Source organism: Petromyzon marinus (genome assembly GCF_048934315.1).
Source record: "Petromyzon marinus isolate PM22_M1 ecotype Great Lakes invasive population chromosome 68 unlocalized genomic scaffold, UKy_Petmar_22M1.pri1.0 chr68_unloc.1, whole genome shotgun sequence".
NCBI lineage: Eukaryota > Metazoa > Chordata > Hyperoartia > Petromyzontiformes > Petromyzontidae > Petromyzon > Petromyzon marinus.
Window position 1 is genome coordinate 222,252 of NW_027422597.1, and position 12,749 is coordinate 235,000.

The 12,749-nt window shown below is 42.3% G+C and overlaps 1 protein-coding gene across 1 annotated transcript in view; it reads left to right on the top strand.

Annotated features, from left to right (window-relative positions):
* The first annotated feature begins 1,399 nt into the window (after positions 1-1,399).
* Positions 1,400-12,749, top strand: part of LOC142907984 (uncharacterized) — a 54,828-nt gene continuing 43,478 nt past the window's right edge. The window contains exons 1-2 of the mRNA XM_076058074.1: positions 1,400-1,806; positions 9,079-12,749. The exon at positions 9,079-12,749 is cut by the window's right edge and continues 1,498 nt beyond it. The gene's annotated coding sequence lies outside the window, so the exon portion shown is untranslated. The remainder of the gene's footprint in view (positions 1,807-9,078) is intronic.

The following is a 12,749-nucleotide window of genomic DNA, read 5'->3' on the forward strand; positions in this document are numbered from 1 at the left end:
AAAAATCTACTGACACTTTCAAACGTAGACTTCTTTCACGATACATATTATCCATCACATAGGGTTTCTTTTGGGTTAGATCGCCTAATTATATAAATGTTGTGTCGTTAAACCCGCCACCACCCGACACAGCCAAGTAGTAAGGGTTGTCACGTAAACCGAACGTGGCCAATTCGTTACTAGTACAGCACTAGTGTATAGTGTAGTGTATAGTGTAGTGTGGTGTATAGTAGTGTAGTGTATAGTAGTGTGGTGTATAGTAGTGTAGTGTATAGTGTAGTGTATAGTAGTGTATAGTGTAGTGTATAGTAGTGTAGTGTATAGTGTAGTGTAAAGTAGTGTATAGTGTAGTGTATAGTAGTGTAGTGTATAGTGTAGTGTATAGTAGTATAGTGTATAGTAGTGAAGTGTATAGTAGTGTAGTGTATAGTAGTGTAGTGCACAGTAGTGGTGTATAGTAGTGTAGTGTATAGTAGTATATAGTAGTGTAGTGTATAGTAGTGTAGTGTATAGTGTAGTGTATAGTAGTGTAGTGTATAGTGTAGTGTATAGTAGTGTAGTGTATAGTAGTGTAGTGTATTGTGTAGTGTACAGTAGTGTAGTGTATAGTGTAGTGTATAGTAGTGTATAGTAGTGTAGTGTATAGTAGTGTAGTGTATAGTGTAGTGTATAGTAGTGTAGTGTATAGTGTAGTGTATCGTAGTATAGTGTATAGTAGTGTAGTGTATAGTGTAGTGTATAGTGTAGTGTATAGTAGTGTAGTGTATAGTAGTATAGTGTATAGTAGTGTAGTGTATAGTAGTGTAGTGTATAGTGTAGTGTATAGTAGTGTAGTGTATAGTGTAGTGTATAGTAGTGCAGTGTATAGTATAGTATATAGTAGTGTAGTGTATAGTAGTCGAGTGTATAGTAGTGTAGTGTATAGTAGTGTAGTGTATAGTAGTGTAGTGTATAGTGTAGTGTATAGTGTAGTGTATAGGTCATCGCATCTACCAACTCGATTTAAGGAACGAGACAGGAGGAGTAATTTTCTCCACAAGTCTGGCTGTCCGTCTGATGATGCTGGCTGTAATTACTGTACGAAACGTCACGTTACTCAGAATGTAAATGTTGTGGATTCACTCTCCAACCCACAAACTGTGCTGCTGTAACTGAATTGGCCACGTTCTGTATTCGTGACAAATCTTACTAATCGCCTGCGAGTTCACTGGTGCTGATGAGACACCGGATGTCGAAATCGGTATTTAAACATCTACTGGAATGTTTATCCGTGTCTCAGATTTTTTTTCAATTTTTTTGAGTTGGTGGTCTGGGCAAGTCTCCGTGAGTAACTGTCTGAGTTGAGTGGGGTGAGTGAGTGATCTGCTGAGCGCGTGAGAGATGGTGAGGCAGTGGGTGGGTAAGTATGTGGGTGGGTGAGTGAGTGGCTGGGTAGGTGAGCAGGGTGAGTGACTGAGTGTGTGGCTGAGTCAACCAGTTCTAACCCAACAGCCACAGGTGTAGTTCTGAGTGTATAGTGTAGTGTAGTGCATAGTGTAGTGTATAGTGTAGTGTATAGTAGTGTAGTGTATAGTAGTGTAATGTATAGTGTAGTGTATAGTAGTGTAGTGTATAGTGTAGTGCATAGTGTAGTGTATAGTGTAGTGTATAGTAGTGTAGTGTATAGTAGTGTAATGTATAGTGTAGTGTATAGTAGTGTAGTGTATAGTGTAGTGTATAGTAATGTATAGTGTAGTGTATAGTAGTGTAGTGTATAGTAGTGTAGTGTATAGTAGGGTAGTGTATAGTAGTGTAGTGTATAGTGTAGTGTATAGTAGTGTAGTGTATAGTAGTGTATAGTAGTGTAGTGTATAGTAGTGTAGTGTATAGTGTAGTGTATAGTAGTGTAGTGTATAGTAGTGTAGTGTATAGTAGTGTATAGTAGTGTAGTGTATAGTAGTGTATAGTAGTGTAGTGTATAGTAGTGTAGTGTATAGTAGTGTAGTATATAGTGTAGTGTATAGTAGTGGTGTAGTGTATAGTAGTGTAGTGTATAGTAGTGTAGTGTGTAGTGTCTAAAGTGTAGTAGTGTAGTGTATAGTGTAGTGTATAGTAGTGTAGTGTATAGTAGTGTAGTGTATAGTGTAGTGTATAGTAATGTATAGTGTAGAGTATAGTAATGTAGTGTATAGTGTAGTGTATAGTAGTGTAGTGTATAGTATTGTAGTGTATAGTGTAGTGTATAGTGTAGTGTATAGTGTAGTGTAAATTAGTGTATAGTGTAGTGTATAGTAGTGTATAGTGTAGTGTAAGTAGTGTAGTGTATAGTAGTGTAGTGTATTATAGTGTATAGTAGTGTATAGTAGTGTAGTGTATAGTAGTGTAGTGTATAGTAGTGTAGTGTATAGTAGTGTAGTGTATAGTGTATAGTAGTGTAGTGTATAGTAGTGTAGTATATAGTGGTGTATAGTAGTGTAGTGTATAGTAGTGTAGTGTATAGTAGTGTAGTGTATAGTGTAGTGCATAGTAGTGTAGTGCATAGTGTAGTGTATAGTAATGTATAATGTAGAGTATAGTAATGTAGTGTATAGTGTAGTGTATAGTAGTGTAGTGTATAGTAGTGTAGTGTATAGTAGTGTAGTGTATAGTAGTGTAGTGTATAGTGTAGTGTATAGTAGTGTAGTGTATAGTAGTGTAGTGTATATTAGTGTAGTGTATAGTGTAGTGTATAGTGTAGTGTATAGTAGTGTATAGTGTAGTGTATAGTAGTGTATAGTAGTGTATAGTGTAGTGTAAGTAGTGTAGTGTATAGTAGTGTAGTGTGTCATTAGTGTATAGTAGTGTATAATAGTGTAGTGTATGGTGTAGTGTATAGTGTAGTGTATAGTGTAGTGTATAGTAGTGTAGTGTATAGTGTAGTGTATATTAGTGTAGTGTATAGTAGTGTAGTGTATAGTAGTGTAGTGTATAGTAGTGTATAGTATTATAGTGTATAGTAGTGTAGTGTATAGTGTATAGTGTAGTGTATATTAGTGTATAGTAGTGTAGTGTATAGTAGTGTAGTGTATAGTAGTGTAGTGTATAGTGTAGTGTAGTGTATAGTAGTGTAAAGTAGTATATAGTAGTGTATAGTGTAGTGTATAATAGTGTAATGTATAGTAGTCGAGTGTATAGTAGTGTAGTGTATATTAGTGTAGTGTATTGTGTAGTGTATAGTATTGTAGTGTATAGTGTAGTGTGTAGTAGTGTAGTGTACAGTAGTGTAGTGTATAGTAGTGTAGTGTATACTGACGTGTATATTAGTGTATAGTAGTGTAGTGTATAATAGTGTAGTGTATAGTAATCCGGCAATACAACCCCCTACCTCCTCGCGGTGCTAGATGGGCAACTCTGTCGTGGACAGTGCTGTGGGGGGAGGTCCAATTTTGATTGGTTCCTCCCCTCATGGCATATGTGTCCACCACAGGGGCTAAACGGGGGCTCTGGACGGGTGCGAGGGGCTGGTAACCCCTCCAACTTCAATTAATTACCACTAAACCACGAGTTAAACTGAAATATGTAACTAATAAGCTTGTGCCGGAGGCCCCGGGGTGCCAGGCGTCTATGACGTCTCCTGGCCAAACCCCAATTGGCGGAGCCAGGAGATTGAATATCTACCCTCGGGGCTCCTCCAGAAACAACGAAAAGCCACTACGGGTGGCCACGTTGAATGTTCGAACGCTCACTGTTGAGGAGAGGCTGCCACTCCTCTGTCGGGAGCTGGACCGGTACCGCCTGGATCTGTGTGGCATTCAGGAGGTCCGGTGGACCGGCTCTGGCTCCTGCCACCATGAGGGGTGGACAGTCCTCTACACGGGGCAGCAGACTGCCAAACAACAGGGTGTGGCTCTTCTTAAGAACAAAAGAATGAAGGGGGCGTGGGAGCGTGGCGGTGAGGTGTGGGAAGGTGTAAGCCCCAGGCTACTTTGGGCTTGCCTTCCCATCAACCGGAGGTGAGGAATGGTGGTCGTGGTTACTTATGCCCCCACCGAAGATGAACATCCGTGGAGGGATGCAGGCAAAGCCGATGAGTCAGATGCCTTCTATGACCTCCTGTCACAGGTGCTGGCTAAAGTGGCCCCTCGGGATAGAGTCATCATGTTGGGTGACTTCAATGCCGAGTTGGTCATGATACTGGCACCTGGTCTGGAGTGATTGGAGGGCCATTGGCCAGATCAGCTCAATAACAACGGTAGGAGGCTGCTAGATTTTTGTGCAGCCCATGGGCTTGTAATTACCAACAAGCTGTTCCGGCATCGGCGCATCCACACAACATCATGGATGCATGCCGGGTCCAAGCAAGAACATCAGCTGGACTATATAGTCATGGACCAGCGGATGCGAGCCCATGTCCTTGACACCAGGACATACCATGGAGCTGATCTGCCCTCTGACCATCGACTAGTCATCTGTAATATGCGCCTGCCATTCTTCCACTCCGGTGGTGGGTGTACACCCAGGACCCCATTCCAACCTAAAGTGGCCTGGTCTCAGTTATCCGATGAAAGTTGCAAGCGAGAATTTCATCATCGCTTGCGGCTGGGATTGGCATCGTCCACGACTCCTCCTGATCTCGAGGGTAAATGGGCGAGGTTTAGGACTGTGACTCATGCAGCTGCAATGGCTGCTTTTGGTCTGCGGTCCAGACCTCCCCAGAGACCCTGGATGATAGAGGAGGTGTTCAGGATGGTTGAGAAAAAGCGACAGGCCCACTGTCATCAGCTACAGAATCCCACGTCAGAGAATGAGGAGGCTTATCGCAGCCTTCGCTCGGAGGTTCGGAGAGCCGTGAGGCGCTGCAAAGATGGGTGGTGGTCGCGGGTTGCTGAGGAGATGGAGTCTGCCTCAGTGGCCCGTGATCACAAATCTCTATTTAACTCCATCAAAAAAGTAACCTGCAGCGCCACACCTATTACCATCATTAGGGGAAAAAACGGTGACCCAATCTCCGACCCCCAGGAACAGGTTTGCAGATTTGCTGGGCATTTTTGTGAGGTCCTGGGGGAGGGAAAATCCCTCAACCAGGAAAACATCGTGGCACAAAGTGAGGATGACCCTGCTGAGGCTGCGGTGCCTCAAATATTGGAAGAAGTCACCCCCTGTGGGTGGCTGGCTGAGGTGCCAACTGTTGAGGAAGTACTGAAGGTGATCCGGAGTCTGAGACCAGGAAAGGCAGCGGGCAGAGATGATTTCCCAAGCGAAATGCTGAGGGAGGGTGGCGTTTATGCACACACTGCCCTATATGAGATCATAACAACAGTCTGGACCACTGGACGGGTTCCGCAGGATTGGAAGGATGCCCTGGTGGTCCCCCTTTTTAAGAAGGGGGACCGCACAGACTGTAACAACTACAGGGGCATCTCACTCCTCAGTGTGCCGGGAAAGGTCCTGGCAAGGATTATTCAACATCGCCTTGCCAGGCACGCTGAGGAGAGGCTTGCGGAGCCCCAATGCGGTTTCAGGAAAGGGCAGTCCTGCACAGATGCCATATTTTCTGTCCGTCTGCTACAGCAGAGGTGTAGGGAATTCCAACAAGACCTACATCTCTGCTTTATTGACCTGGTCAAGGCCTATGATACCATCAGTAGGCCTGGGCTCTGGGTTGTTCTTCGTGCTTTTGGAGTACCTGACCCTCTGCTCAAGATCATTAAGGACCTTCATGATGGTGAGCGGGCCCGGGTAAAACTACGTGGCCGGGAGTCAGAGCCATTCCCTGTTAACCTTGGGGTGCGACAGGGATGTCCTCTGGCTCCCACATTATTTAACATCTCGTTTGACCACGTAGTTCGTGAAGCCTTCAATAGCTGTACCGGGGGAAACTCCATATGGTACAGATATAATGGGAGGCTGATCGATGCCCAGGTGCGGTCAAGGGATGGCTCCTTATTGCTCAACCACGTTATGTATGCTGATGTTGGTAATAGTTGCACATTCGGAGGAGGAGTTGGAGACGCTGCTGCTGAGACTGGAGCATGCCACTAAGAGGTGGGGCCTTACCATCAGCCCCACCAAAACTAAGCACCTGCCTGGGTATTTTGTACCATCGGACACTCCACCCCCACAACTCCCAATCGGTGATGGGGCAGTTGTGGAGAGAGTGGAGAGTTTCCCATACCTGGGCAGTGTGCTTATGACTGGCTCCAGTTTAAAAGCAGAGCTCTCACTCCGAATCAGTCGAGCGGCAATATCTTTTCATCGGTTGCGTAATGCTGTGTGGAAGCTACCTGGTCTGTCGCTCCGCACTAAGCTTCAGGTCTTCTCGGCCACGGTCATTCCCTCCCTTCTCTATGCTTGCGAAACGTGGACCCCCTTAATGGAACATTTTCGCCGGTTAGAAACATTTAGGCTGGCCTGCCTACGATCCATCCTGGGTTTAACCAGACTGGATTGTGTGAGGAGCCCAAAAATCCTTGAAAGATCTGGGCAAGGTCCCGTCGGTGAGCTCCTCCGGCGGGGAAGGCTGCGATGGCTGGGTCATGTAGCCCGCATGCCCAGCCACCGCATGCCGAAACAGCTTTTGTTCTTCCGGATTGAGGGGGCTAAGCGGGCGCGGCACGGGCTAGAGAAGAGATGGAGTGATGTGGTACAGGAGGACGAGGAGCTGAGTGGACTTGCCGATGACTGGTACCAGCAGTGTCAAGATCGGCCTCTGTGGAGGAGGCTCATGAAGGACGCTACTGGGCAGTTGGAGGTAGTCGCCCTCCAACAACAACGGAGGGCGGAGGAGTGACGCTCAGAACAACGAGCGGAGCGCCGGGTGGCTAAAGCACAGCAGATTGGCACGGTAGGGGGGACAGGTGGTGCATCAGCCAGTCATCTCAGTCAGTGGACCCGAGGCATCTGGGTCTGCCCCGTGACCTCCTGCCAGCGGGCGTTCGACACTTCACGTGGCCTCAGGGTGCACATAGCCTGGCACAAGCGTCGTGGTAACGTCACCGCCACTTAGTGGCGAATGGCGGTTGTTGTCGTTGTTGTATAGTACTGGAGTGTATAGTGTAGTGTAAAGTATTGAAGTGTATAGTAGTGTAAAGTGGTGTAGTGTATAGTAGTGTAGTGTATAGTAGTGTATGGTAGTGTAGTGTATAGTAGTGTAGTGTATAGTGTAGTGTATAGTGTAGTGTATAGTGTAGTGTATATTGTAATGTATAGTAGTGTAGTGTATAGTAGGGTAGTGTATATTAGTGAAGTGTATAGTAGTGTATTGTAGTGTAGTGTATAGTAGTGTAGTGTATAGTGTAGTGTATAGTGTAGTGTATAGTAGTGCAGTGTATAGTGTAGTGTATTTTAGTGTATAGTAGTGTAGTGTATGGTAGTGTAGTGTATTGTAGTGTAGTGTATAGTTGTGTTGTGTATAGTAGTGTAGTGTATAGTGTAGTGTATAGTAGTGTTGTGTATAGTAGTGTAGTGTATAGTTTAGTGTATAGTAGTGTTGTGTATAGTAGTGTAGTGTATAGTGTAGTGTAGTAGTGTAGTGTATAGTTTAGTGTATAGAGTAGTGTAGTGTATAGTGTATTGTATAGTGTAGTGTATAGCAGTGTAGTGTATAGTATATAGTATTGTATAGTAGTGTAGTGTATAGTGTAGTGTATAGTAGTGTATAGTGGTGTAGTGTATAGTAGTGTAGTGAAAAGTGTAGTGTATGGTGTAGTGTATAGTAGTGTGTAGTGTATAGTGTAGTATAAAGTAGTGTATAGTAGTTTGTAGTGTATAGTGTAGTGTATAGTGTGTAGTGTATAGTGTAGTGTATAGTAGTGTAGTGTATAGTAGTGTAGTGTATAGTGTAGTGTATAGTAGTGTAGTGTATTGTAGTGTATAGTAGTGTAGTGTACAGTAGTGTAGTGAATAGTGTAGTGTATAGTGTAGTGTATAGTAGTTTAGTGTATAGTGTAGTGTATAGAAGTGTAGTGTCTATTGTAGTATATAGTAGTGTAGTGTATAGTGTAGTTTATAATAGTGTAGTGTATAGTAGTGTATAGTAGTGTAGTGTATAGCAGTGCAGTGTATAGTAGGGTAGTGTATAGTGTAGTGTATATTAGTGTATAGTAGTGTAGTGTTTAGTAGAGTAGTGTATAGTAGTGTAGTGTATTGTTCTGTAGTGTATAGTAGTGTAGTGTATAGTGTAGTATATAGTGTGTAGTGTATACTGTAGTGTATAGTAGTGTAGTGTATAGAGTAGTGTATAGTAGTGTAGTGTATAGTAGTGTATAGTAGTGTATAGTAGTGTATAGTAGTGTAGTGTATAGTAGTGTAGTGTATAGTGTAGTGTATAGTGTAGTGTATAGTGTAGTGTATAGTGTAGTGTATAGTTGTGCATTTAGTGTAGTGTATAGTGTAGTGTATAGTAGTGTAGTGTATAGTGTAGTGTACAGTAGTGTATAATGTAGTGTATAGTGTAGTGTATAGTAGTGTAGTGTATAGTAGTTTAATGTATAGTGTAGTGTATAGTGTAGTGTATAGTAGGGTAGTGTATAATGTAGTGTTTAGTAGTGTAGTGTATAGTAGTGTAGTGTATAGTGTAGTGTATAGTAGTGTAGTGTATAATGTAGTGTATAGTAGTGTAGTGTATAGTAGTGTAGTGTATAGTGTAGTGTATAGTGTAGTGTATAGTGTAGTGTATAGTGCAGTGTATAGTGTAATGTATAGCAGTGTAGTGTATAGTAGTGTAGTGTATAGTCGTGTAGTGTATAGTACTTTAGTGTATAGTGTAGTTTAGTGTATAGTAGTGTCAAGTGTAGTCTATAGTGTTGTATATATTACTGTAGTGTAGTGTATAGTAGTGTACTGTATAGTAGTGTAGTGTATAGTGTATTGTATAGTAGTGTAGAGTATAGTGTAGTGTATAGTAGTGTAGTGTATTGTAGTGTAGTGAATAGTGTAGTGTATAGTGTAGTGTATAGTTGTGTATTTAGTGTAGTGTATAGTGTAGTGTATAGTAGTGTAGTGTATAGTGTAGTGTACAGTAGTGTATAATGTAGTGTATAGTGTAGGGTATAGTAGTGTAGTGTATAGTGTAATGAATAGTAGTGTAGGGTATAGTGTAGTGTATAGTGTAGTGTATAGTAGGGTAGTGTATAATGTAGTGTATAGTAGTGTAGTGTATAGTAGTGTAGTGTATATTGTAGTGTATAGTAGTGTAGTGTATAATGTAGTGTATAGTAGTGTAGTGTATAGTGTAGTGTATAGTAGTAGAGTGTATATTGTAGTGTATAGTAGTGTAGTGTATAGTGCTGTGTATAGTGTAGTGTATAGCAGTGTAGTGTATAGTAATGTAGTGTATTGTAGTGTAGTGTATAGTCGTCTAGTGTATAGTACTTTAGTGTATAGTGTAGTGTATAGTAGTGTCAAGTGTAGTCTATAGTGTAGTATTTTTTACTGTATAGTAGTGTAGTGTATAGTAGTGTACTGTATAGTAGTGTAGTGTATTGTTGTGTAGTGTATAGTAGTGTAGTGTATAGTGTATTGTATAGTAGTGTAGAGTATAGTGTAGTGTATAGTAGTGTAGTGAATAGTGCAGTGTATGGTGTAGTGTATAGTAGTGTGTAGTGTATAGTGTAGTGTATAGTAGTGTATAGTAGTTTGTAGTGTATAGTGTAGTGTATAGTGTGTAGTGTATAGTGTAGTGTATAGTAGTGTAGTGTATAGTAGTGTAGTGTATAGTGTAGTGTATAGTAGTGTAGTGTATAGTAGTGTATAGTAGTGTAGTGTACATTAGTGTAGTGAATAGTGTAGTGAATAGTGTAGTGTATAGTGTAGTGTATAGTAGTTTAGTGTAGTGTATAGAAGTGTTGTGTCTAGAGTAGTATATAATAGTGTAGTGTATAGTGTAGTGTATAGTAGTGTAGTGTATAGTGTAGTGTATATTATTGTATATTAGTGTAGTGTTTAGTAGTGTAGTGTATTGTTCTGTAGTGTATAGTAGTGTAGTGTATAGTGTAGTGTATAGTGTGTAGTGTATAGAGTAGTGTATAGTAGTGCAGTGTATAGTAGTGTATAGTAGTGTAGTGTATTGTAGTGTAGTGAATAGTGTAGTATAGTGTAGTGTATATTAGTGTAGTGTATAGTAGTGTAGTGTATAATAGTGCAGTGTATAGTAGTGTAGTGTATAGTAGTGTAGTGTATTGTTCTGTAGTGTATAGTAGTGTAGTGTATAGAGTAGTGTATAGTGTGTAGTGTATAGTGTAGTGTATAGAGTAGTGTATAGTGTGTAGTGTATAGTGTAGTGTATAGTGTAGTTTATAGTAGTGTAGTGTATAGTGTAATGTATAGTAGTGTAGTGTATAGTGTAGTGTATAGTGTAGTGTATAGTACTATAGTGTATAATGTAGTGTATAGTAGTGTAGTGTATATAAGTGTAGTGTATAGTGTAGTGTATAGTAGTGTAGTGTATAATGTAGTGTATAGTAGTGTAGAGTAGTGTAGTGTATAGTGTAGTGTATAGTAGTATAGTGTATATTGTAGTGCATAGTAGTGTAGTGTATAGTGCAGTGTAAAGTGTAGTGTATACCAGTGTAGTGTATAGTAGTCTAGTGTATAGTCGTGTAGTTTATAGTACTTTAGTGTATAGTAGTCTCTAGTGTAGTGTATAGTGTAGTACATAATAGTGTATAGTAGTGTAGTGTATATTAGTGTACTGTATAGTAGTGTAGTGTTTTGTTGTGTACTGTATAGTAGTGTAGTGTATAGTGTAGTGTATAGTAGTGTAGTGTATAGTAGTGTATAGTAGTGCAGTGTATTGTAGTGTAGTGAATAGTGTAGTGTACTGTGTAGTGTAGTGTATAGTAGTGTGTAGTGTAATGTATAGTAGTGTAGTGTATAGTGTAGTGTATAGTGTAGTGTATAGTTTAGTGTATAGTAGTGTGTAGTGTATAGTGTAGTGTATAGTAGTGTATAGTAGTGTGTAGTGTATAGTGTAGTGTATAGTGTGTATTGTATAGTGTAGTGTATAGTGGTCTAGTGTATAGTAGTATAGTGTATAGTGTAGTGTATAGTGTAATGTATAGTAGTGTAGTGTATAGTAGTGTAGTGTATAGTGTAGTGTATAGTGTATAGTGTAGTGTACAGTAGTGTAGTGTATAGTGTAGTGTATAGTAGTGAAGTGTATAGTGTAGTGTACATTGTACTGTAGTGTATAGTAGTGTAGTGTTGTATGCGTGTTGAACTTCTTTGGCACCGTCAGTAGCCAATCGCGATAATCGTGGGTGCGTGGGTGAGCATTGATTTGACTTTTATAAGCCAATGGAGCTCGACCTTCACTGGATGGACACGGTTAGCTCTTGCAGTTCCTCGTCACGACCACGTGCCAGAGGAATGTTGTACACAGGCGGCAGCTTGCAAATGTATTTGGTGGTCTGGGCAAGGTTAACAGATGCGTAGGACGAGGACTTGCCTATACCGCACGCATTTCTCTCTCCCTCTCTCTGTGGGTGAGGCGGAAATTACAGAGCGATCCTGATGTGAGTGAGTGGGTGAATGAGTGAGTGAGTGGGCAGATGAGTGGATGAGTTACTGAATGAGTTGTTGCGCGGGTGAGTTAGTGGGTGGATGAGTGGGTAAGTGAGTGAGTGAGTGGATGCGTCGGCTAATAAGTGAATGGGTGAGTGATTGGGTTTGTCAGTAGACAAGTGAGTAGGTGAATGGGTGAGTGAGTGGGTGGGTGATTGAGTTGCATGGGTGAGTGGGCGAGCGAGTAGGTGACAGAGTGGGTGAGTGGGCGAATAGGCGAGTGGGCAAGTGAGTGGGTTTGTGGATAGATAAGTGAGCGAGTACGTGAGTGAGTAGGTGGGTACGTGAGTAGATGAACGGGTGAGTTAAATGAGTGGGTTATTGGGTGGGTGAGTGTGTTTGCGTGAGTGATTGAGTAGGTGGGTAAGTTGGTGGGTGAGATACTGAATGAGTCATTGAGTGAGTGAGTGGGTGAATGAGTGAGTGAGTGGGCAGGTGAGTGGATGAGTTACTGAATGAGTTGTTGTGCGGGTGAGTTAGTGGGCGGATGAGTGGGTAAGTGAGTGAGTGAGTGGATGCGTCGGCTAATAAGTGAATGGGTGAGTGATTGGGTTTGTCAGTAGACAAGTGAGTAGGTGAATGGGTGAGTGAGTGGGTGGGTGATTGAGTTGCATGGGTGAGTGGGCGAGCGAGTAGGTGACAGAGTGGGTGAGTGGGCGAATAGGCGAGTGGGCAAGTGAGTGGGTTTGTGGATAGATAAGTGAGCGAGTACGTGAGTGAGTAGGTGGGTACGTGAGTAGATGAACGGGTGAGTTAAATGAGTGGGTTATTGGGTGGGTGAGTGTGTTTGCGTGAGTGATTGAGTAGGTGGGTAAGTTGGTTTGGTGAGATACTGAATGAGTCACTGAGTGCGTGAGTGAGTGGATGGGTGGGTGGGGTCGGTGAATGAGTGAGGAGTGATGTATTGAGTGAGCGTTTGAGTCGCTCGGTGCTTTGAATGAGGAAGAAAAGGTCACGATTGAGGGTGCCATCTGGCCCACATAAACCACAGGCAAGTGAGGGGCTGTACGGTGATCCTGGTAGCGATGACCCCCCCCCCCCCTCTCCTCCCCCATCGTATTTCAGATCGTGGGTGAGTGAATGAGTGTGAGTGGATAATTCAGTTGTGTGAGTTGAGTTGAGTGAGCGAGTTGTTGAGTGTGTGAGTGGGTGGGTGATTCAGCCGGTGAGTTAGCCAGCCAACAGCAACGCGTGCACTTTTGAGTGTAGTCAGTGGTCTGGGCAAGGCT